The sequence below is a fragment of the Schistocerca serialis genome, chromosome 2, assembly GCF_023864345.2.
Source record: "Schistocerca serialis cubense isolate TAMUIC-IGC-003099 chromosome 2, iqSchSeri2.2, whole genome shotgun sequence".
Taxonomy (NCBI): domain Eukaryota; kingdom Metazoa; phylum Arthropoda; class Insecta; order Orthoptera; family Acrididae; genus Schistocerca; species Schistocerca serialis.
The window spans coordinates 152879893-152889042 of record NC_064639.1 but is presented as its reverse complement, the minus strand read 5'-3'; the positions used below and the strand labels follow the sequence as shown (position 1 = coordinate 152889042).

The 9150-nt window shown below is 43.4% G+C and overlaps 1 non-coding gene across 1 annotated transcript; it reads left to right on the top strand.

Moving 5' to 3' along the window:
- The first annotated feature begins 7924 nt into the window (after positions 1-7924).
- On the top strand, positions 7925-8001 carry Trnas-cga (transfer RNA serine (anticodon CGA)). The gene has a single exon. It is a non-coding gene; the product is annotated as a tRNA-Ser (tRNA).
- Positions 8002-9150: the final 1149 nt, after the last annotated feature.

Below are 9150 nucleotides of genomic sequence, written 5' to 3'. Positions count from 1 at the left end.
TTTGCTACGACCTAGCAAGGCGCCATAGCACTTGATATTTATCTTGAAGCATGTACAGTCAAGAGAGATGTTCTCCAATTGTGGATTAAAGTTAAGTATTCCAAGAACTACGTTCTATTCTTTATAGGATAATTGGTTTACCTTGTTCCAGACCTCACGCCAATCTGCGTGAGCTTAACAGCGTGCATTTCGGCGTCCTCTAGCAACACGGTGTTGGCTCTTCTGCCAACACTTCACCACCAGAGCGGCATCGGGGTGAGCTCGCTATCGGTCGCTCACTGTTGTCCGTGGAGTGGTGCCTGGGTATCAGAAATGAGAAACTCGCCAGCGAGTCTTGAGACTTCATCACTGAACTTGCCGTCTCCGTTTGCACGTACACTCGACTCGTGAGGTCCCGTCGCTGCCCACTTGTCACTTGAATGCGTTGTCGGGTACAAATGGACTCAGCTCGCTCAGAAGAGAGAGCGAATACGCGAATTAGCAAGTATTCGGACTCGCGCCGTTCCCGCTACATAAATCGATTAGTAACTTCCCTTTTATATTTGAAGCGTCCCGTTAGCAAAATTATGAATTACTGTGCTGGTAAACTTCTACGTTATTTGATACAAAGACAGCTGAGTAAAACTGAACGTACTGGTACTCAGATAGTTCTCTCTTTACTTATTCTGATCATCACTAAACTGACACACAATATTTTTAGAGCAACGCAATCTGACTTTCAAAAATCCCTACAAAAGACTTACATCACAAAAATCTTCGTTACTCGAACTACTGCAATACTGCGAGCGCCAGTACTGCCAGCTAAATAAAAGATTCTAACTACTGAAAGCACTAACTACTGATGGGCATAGTTAGTAAATGAAAGATTTTGATAGAGAACAAACAATGTATTTACCTTAATAGCGTTCAAGAGTATATATATATATATATATATATATATATATATATATATATATATATATATATATATAGATCGGTTAGTAGACCCGCAACCGAGCGCCTCCCCATGTGGCGGATAGGGCAATGCCTCCTAGATATATGTGGTACCGAGGAAATGAAATACTCGGGGCGGACCAAAACTACTAGTAGCGTCTGTTCCAACAGTGGGTGGCTACAAAAGGCGTCTGCTCCACACGTCAGTGGCGGCCTCAACAAACCTCCTGATCTGGAATGTCAGGTTGTACTCGGCAGCATGCCATACATCCAACTACTAAACATCATGATGGTACAACGAGAAAAATCTCATTATCCCGGGACCCAGTCAATAGACTGGGATCGTCGTGAGCATCGGATTCCGGGGGCTCACGGACATCATGAGAAGAATTGGAGCTTCTCAAACTCCCTCAAGGCCAAACGCAAACACTACATCGGCACACTCAACGTGAACACACTGATGAAGACAGAAAAGATGAAACAACAGACAGACACTCTCGAAAAATTTCAAATCAAAATATGTTCACTGCAAGAAACACGATTCGCAGACGAAGACAATTTCAACACGGAGAATTTCAGAATATACAAAGGAAAACCATCGAGACAACTGAAAAACCTAAGGCTTTTTGGCACAGGATTTGCAGTACACAGGTCCATCACGGACAGCATAGTCGACTTTTCGTCACCAAACGAAAGAATCAGCACCGTCACAGTCAAATCAGCCAACAAATACTACATAATAATCAACGCACATGCACCGAATAATGACTACAACAGGAAAAACCTGGGCGAAATTGATGACTTCTGGACGACAATGGAAGAAACTATCAGAAAAATTCCTGCACATAGAGTCAAAATAATACTGGGAGACTTCAACGCTAAACTCGGAAAAGAAAATATATACAGACATACCACAGGAAAACATACTCCACACAAGGACACAAACAAAAACGGAAAACACCTGATAGACTTTAGCAAATGCCACGACCTCGGCGTTATGTCAACAAAATTCAAGAAGCCAACACGGAAACTTACCACATGGAAATTCCCCAGCGGAAAGCAAGATCTACAAATCGACCACGTAATAGTCCAGAAAGACTCAGAAAAAGAAATTTTGAACATAGACACACGTAAAGGCTACTTCGACTCAGACCACCACCTACTACAGATCAGGATTCGTCTTTTGCCCAAGAAAAAGCTCCAGAAGAACAAAATTGTTACACCAGATCCAGAATACCTTACTTTAATCCAGACACAAATATTAGACAAAATTAAAATGGAGAAAACGATAGACTGGACACAACTTTCAGGAAGAATCCGGGAGGCCATGAAACTAGCACAAGCACCACGCACAAGGAAACACCGTTGGTGGAACAACACATGTGACCAAGCTATTGACCAACAAATCAGTGCATGGAAAAAATTTAGTAGCCATAAATCCCAAGAGAATTGTATGAACTTCCTGAAAACACAAAAGCAATCAAGCAAAATCATTCGCAGTGAAAAACGACAGTATGATCAACGGCGATTGACGGAGATAGAATCGGACTTCATGAAGAACAATACAAGAAACTTCTACAGAACGTTCAGAGAAAATATGACTGGATATCAACCACCCAACTTGTGCTTCAGAAGACCGGATGGAACTCTATAAACCAATAACAAAAACAATTGTGACATTCTGGCAAAGTACTTTGAAAAACTGCTCAACACGGACCCCCCTATGGAAGAAATGATGACAGAAACGAGCACGTACAATCCAGATAGTGAACCTCCAACTCTAGTAGAAGTTAAAGAAATAATCAAGTCACTCAAGAATCGTAGAGCACCAGGAGAAGACGGCATCATCGCGGAAATTTGGAAGTTACAAGACCCAGAACTCACCAAAGACATCCACAGGATCTTGGAAGATATCTGGAAGACCATGAAAATTCCTGACGACTGGAAAACTGCCCTGATCACCCACTACACAAAAAAGGTGACAAGACTGACCCGAGCAACTACAGAGGAATATCCCTACTGCCGGTCACATACAACATCCTCTCTAAAGCTTTACTAAACAGACTAGAATGCCAGACCAACCACTTGATTGGGGAGTACCAAGCAGGCTTTCGTAAAGGGCGGTCTTGTGCGGAACAAATTTGGAACCTGAAAATGATTTTACAACACAAACAGAACCTGATCATTACCTTTGTCGACTAGCGTATGACTCTATCGACCGGAAAACTCTCTTCAAAATTCAAGCAGAATACAAAACACGGGCTATCGTAGAGCAAACTTTAACCAACACAACCTCGAAAGTAAAGTTCTGTGGGGAACTATCCGAGCCCTTTGAAATTCGCACAGGTGTCCGACAAGGCGATGGCCTCTCACCTCTCCTTTTCATTCTGGTGTTTGATAAGATAAGAAAAGAATGGGAAACATCACAATCCACAGATTAAATGCCTGGCTTTTGCAGACGATTTGGCGATTGTCACGAAAGGTAAAGAAACAAAAGGCTCTATTGAAAAACTACACGAAATCGCTTCCAAAACTGGACTACAGATCTGTTATAAAAAGACACAGTTTATGAGCACAAAGAAACTCTCATCTCTGAACACAAAGTATGGCACGATTTACAAAACGGCAAACATCAAATACTTCGGTGAACCACTGCAAATGAGTGTACATAACAGAGACTCAAACGAAGAAAGAAAATATAAACTGGACAAGGCATACAAAGTAGTGTGGAATCATTACAAAAAGAAGTCTATCTTACAAAAACGCCAAATTACGCCACTACGACACCGTGGTGCTCCCTGACGCACTATATGCAGCAGAGACCACACTAGTCCTAGGGCATACAAGTATCAGACAACTAGAAAAAGTAGAACGGAAAATACTTAGGAAAATATTTGGTTCAACTAACAACAATGGAATAAGAATCAAGAAACCTACAGAGGAACTACACAAACATACAGAGACAAACACAGAAAAGATTAGAAAACGCAGACTACAATTCTATGGACACCTATACAGAATGGCAACACACAGACTGACCAAACAGATCTTTGACTGCGTTACTACAAACAACAAATAGGAGGCAGAGGTAAAAAACTACCTAAACCAACTCAACATAACAGCAGACACACTAAACGACAGAATAAAACTCAGATACATCACTAAGAAAAGCAAACTACATGAGATACAATGTGACAAAGGAACAGGCGTAAAATGGACCGAAGAAAGCAAGCAAGATCACAGCTGGAAGATGAAAGAAATATGGGCAACCAAAAAGGCAATCAAGATGAAGCCGAAGACACAAAACCGACAAGAAGCATGGACAGAGGACCGGAAACAGAAACACAGCGAGCGAATGAGGGAAGTTTGGGCAGCAAGGAAGGCAGCAAAAGGAACTGGCCAAGTAGTTTAGTCCAAATGCGCTCTTTAAAGGCAAAACGCCAATAATATATATACAGGGATATTACAAATGATTGAAGCGATTTCATAAATTCACTGTAGCTCCATTCATTGACATATGGTCACGACACACTACAGATACGTAGAAAAACTCATAAAGTTCTGTTCGGCTGAAGCCGCACTTCAGGTTTCTGCCGTCAGAGCGCTCGAGAGCGCAGTGAGACAAAATGGCGACAGGAGCCGAGAAAGTGTATGTCGTGCTTGAAATGCACTCACATCAGTCAGTCATAACAGTGCAACGACACTTCAGGACGAAGTTCAACAAAGATCCACCAACTGCTAACTCCATTCGGCGATGGTATGCGCAGTTTAAAGCTTCTGGATGCCTCTGTAAGGGGAAATCAACGGGTCGGCCTGCAGTGAGCGAAGAAACGGTTGAGCGCGTGCGGGCAAGTTTCACGCGTAGCCCGCAGAAGTCGACGAATAAAGCAAGCAGGGAGCTAAACGTATCACAGATGACGGTTTGGAAAATCTTACGGAAAAGGCTAAAGCAGAAGCCTTACCGTTTACAATTGCTACAAGCCCTGACACCCGATGACAAAGTCAAACGCTTTGAATTTTCGGCGCGGTTGCAACAGCTCATGGAAGAGGATGCGTTCAGTGCGAAACTTGTTTTCAGTGATGAAGCAACATTTTTTCTTAATGGTGAAGTGAACAGACACAATGTGCGAATCTGGGCGGTAGAGAATCCTCACGCATTCGTGCAGCAAGTTCGCAATTCACCAAAAGTTAACGTGTTTTGTGCAATCTCACGGTTTAAAGTTTACGGCCCCTTTTTCTTCAGCGAAAAAAACGGTACAGGACACGTGTATCTGGAGATGCTGGAAAATTGGCTCATGCCACAACTGGAGACCGACAGCGCCGACTTCATCTTTCAACAGGATGGTGCTCCACCGCACTTACATCATGATGTTCGGCATTTCTTAAACAGGAGATTGGAATACCGATGGATCGGTCGTGGTGGAGATCATGATCAGCAACTCACGTCATGGCCGCCACGCTCTCCCGACTTAACCCCATGCGATTTCTTTCCGTGGGGTTATGTGAAAGATTCAGTGTTTAAACCTCCTCTACCAAGAAACGTGCCAGAACTGCGAGCTCGCATCAACGATGCTTTCGAACTCATTGATGGGGACATGCTGGGCCGAGTGTGGGAGGAACTTGATTATCGGCTTGATGTCTGCCGAATTACTAAAGGGGCACATATCGAACATTTGTGAATGCCTAAAAAAACTTTTTGAGTTTTTGTATGTGTGTGCAAAGTATTGTGAAAATATCTCAAATAATAAAGTTATTGTAGAGCTGTGAAATCGCTTCAATCATTTGTAATAACCCTGTATATATGATTTTGTGACATCCAATTAAACAAATTTCCTTTTTCTGACGGACACACGTCCAGATCGTCCGCTCAAAACTTTGGCATCTCTCTCTCTCTCTCCACATTTACCACTGCTGGCGGCACACCTCCAACTGCACAACGCTACGCACTGTTCACATCCAACTGCCCAACACTACACAAGCGAATATTCCAACAATGAGTTCAATCAGCCGCAGACTGCACACAGCACAGTCAGTGATTTTCATACAGAGCGCTACGTGGCGTTAGCAACATAAAAACCTAAACAAGCTACTTACATATTTTCAGCTCACGTTCACTGCGCATACAAAGACTGTAGTGACGATCAGTTTGTGGCTAAATTGTTCTGTTGTTGGAAAAACGTCCGCTACCTGTCTACAATACTTCTGTGTGATTTTGTGATTAACATGCTGGGAACTAAATTTAATAGATCTTGGCGGTGACTTCACTTAACGAAATCTAATTATACCCAACGTTGTTGTGCTTGATAATGGCTTAAGGCCGAAATCATCGCAGTAATATAAATCAAAGAAGTAGTAATATAAAACAAAGAAGTATGTACAATCAAATGACGTAAATTCATTAAAACATTATTACACCGCCTTGGCCCAAAAATAAGAGAATATTATCACATACACAACATATACAACCACTCTGAAAGACAATTCCGCCATTGAACTGTAGATTACTGTTTATTTATTTCACACAATCATGATTTCGGCTTTATAGGCATTCTCAGGTGCAATTTGAAATGACACCAAATGTTCGACCAGCATGAGTGTCACAAGTAAGATTTATACCTATAGAATGGCAAATCGGTTAACAGTAAACAATGTCCTGCTTACACATACGAAGACTATGTATTTCAATATTTATTTCAATATTTGATATCTATTCAGAGAATGTCTAACAATTACTTTGCCATAAATACACTTTGTTGCAGTTACCAAATCTGTAACTACAGTCGGAAACAGGACATGCAGCACAAATGTTTTCTCATGCTGGACCTGGAATGAGCAACAATACGAAAATTTTTTTAACATTGGACGAAATTTCTATGCTTTCGGTGTGAAGCGTGGACTGCAGCGTGAAACTTATTCCAGATATCATCCCCCCACCCCCACCCCCACTGTAGTGGAACGCATTTGCAGATGCGTACTTTGCATCATATAACTTTTGTCTTACGCCCTCCACCGTCTCATAAAACAGAGTTTCGTTGAAGGTCATCTGTTCCTGACAATCGGTCGTTTCGCCTTGTTAGTGCTACGTTAGAACAGCCAGATGGCGTGCGCATCTTCGGTAATAACAAGAAGTCACTACCAGCCTCTCACTCCTAAAGGCTTCCTTCACTAAGAGAGGACGAGTGGACGAGTATGACGCGACAGCAGCGCCACAGTTCTCAGACTTGACATATTCGCGGAACTACAGTGGGAACAAAGGGAGCTCGTTAGCACTGATGTAACAGCGGCGCCTTGATTTGTGAAGGATGCAACCGGAACATGACACTCGTACTCTGTACGCTTCTGATCTCAAGTACCACCACGCATACACGCCACAAGAGGACGCGCAACTGTCACGACCTCAATGCAAGCTGCTCTGATTGGTCGGCCATCCTTTTAATCAGCTACAAATCAAATCTCCCCCCTCCCTCCTCCACCAGTCAGATAGAATGCATCTACAGTCTTAAAAAACACCAGCGTGGAAGACTGCAGTGAGGAACTACTGAATACATCAACGTTGCACGAAGCTGCTAAGCATTACTAATATTGACAGTCTTATAAAAGAGTATCGGCATTCAAAACTATTTACTGCAATCAGAGAACATTCTTATCAGTTGTGTATAGCTTAGCAGCACATAAAAGACCTACAGCATTCAATGTTATGTATAAATCTTTAAGCGTACACAGTGTAAATAAGTTTATGTGTTACCTTTTTGTAGATGTCTGCTCGTATTTAATTTCACTCTCGCCTACCGATATCACAACAAAAGTGTTCAGTATGAAACTTCCTGGCAGATTAAAACTGTGTGCCCGACCGAGACTCGATTTCGGGTCCTTTGCCTTTCTTTCAGGAGTGCTAGTTCTGCAAGGTTCGCAGGAGAGCTTCTGTAAAGTTTGGAAGGTAGGAGACGAGGTACTGGCAGAAGTAAAGCTGTGAGTACCGGGCGTGAGTCGTGCTTCGGTAGCTCAGTTGGTAGAGCACTTGCCCGCGAAAGGCAAAGGTCCCGAGTTCGAGTCTCGGTCGGGCACGCAGTTTTAATCTGCCAGGAAGTTTCATATCAGCGCACACTCCGCTGCAGAGTGAAAATCTCATTCTGGAAACATCCCCCAGGCTGTGGCTAAGCCATGTCTCCGCAATATCCTTTCTTTCAGGAGTGCTAGTTCTGCAAGGTTCGCAGGAGAGCTTCTGTAAAGTTTGGAAGGTAGGAGACGAGGTACTGGCAGAAGTAAAGCTGTGAGTACCGGACGTGAGTCGTGCTTCGGTAGCTCAGTTGGTAGAGCACTTGCCCGCGAAAGGCAAAGGTCCCGAGTTCGAGTCTCGGTCGGGCACACAGTTTTAATCTGCCAGGAAGTTTCATATCAGCGCACACTCCGCTGCAGAGTGAAAATCTCATTCTGAAAAGTGTTCAGTGTAATTGTGAGCACATTACATCGGAGCTACATGAATTCGAATGTGGACAGATTGTTGCTGCTCGTATGATGGGTGCATCTGTAACTAAGATAGCGGAAGCGCATAGTGTTTCGAGAGGCACCGCATCGAAAATTTACGAATTACCCGGGGAGAGAGGTAAAATATCTTCCGCTAAGTCACTGCTCGGGCGAAGGTGCGTTGAGTGATTGACTGACGGTCTCGAAGAGAATACTGACGAAAATTAAGAGGACAACAGCTACAAAAATCAGAACAGTGTCGCATCGGCGAACCCTGTCAGCTCCAAAACAGCATGCAGGGAGCCCCAGAGGCAGAGAGTAGTAAGGCAAGATGGATCTCCAGTATCCACGTTGCGGTGATGCAAATGCCCGTACAACGAAATCGCTATAAGACCTGGACTATTTACCGGTAGAAGAAAGTCATTTGGTCAGATGTGTCGTTGAAAAATGTTTCAACCTCTGGTCGGATTTACGTACACGTGTGAAGCAAGGGTGGGGGGAGGGGGTTTCGGTGATGATTTTGGTAGCCATACCACGATGTTCTATGGTTCCTATGGTTATTCTGCAAGGTCGCATTATTTCCAAAGATTATGCGACCATTTTGGTTGATCAAGTTCATCCCTGAATGATAACGCTGAGTTTCCAGACGACAAAGCCTCTCTCTGTACAGCTCGCATCTCGCAGGACTGGTTTTGCGAGCACGAGAATCAATTGTCGCTTCTCGCCCGGCCGCCACAGTCGCCAGATATGTGT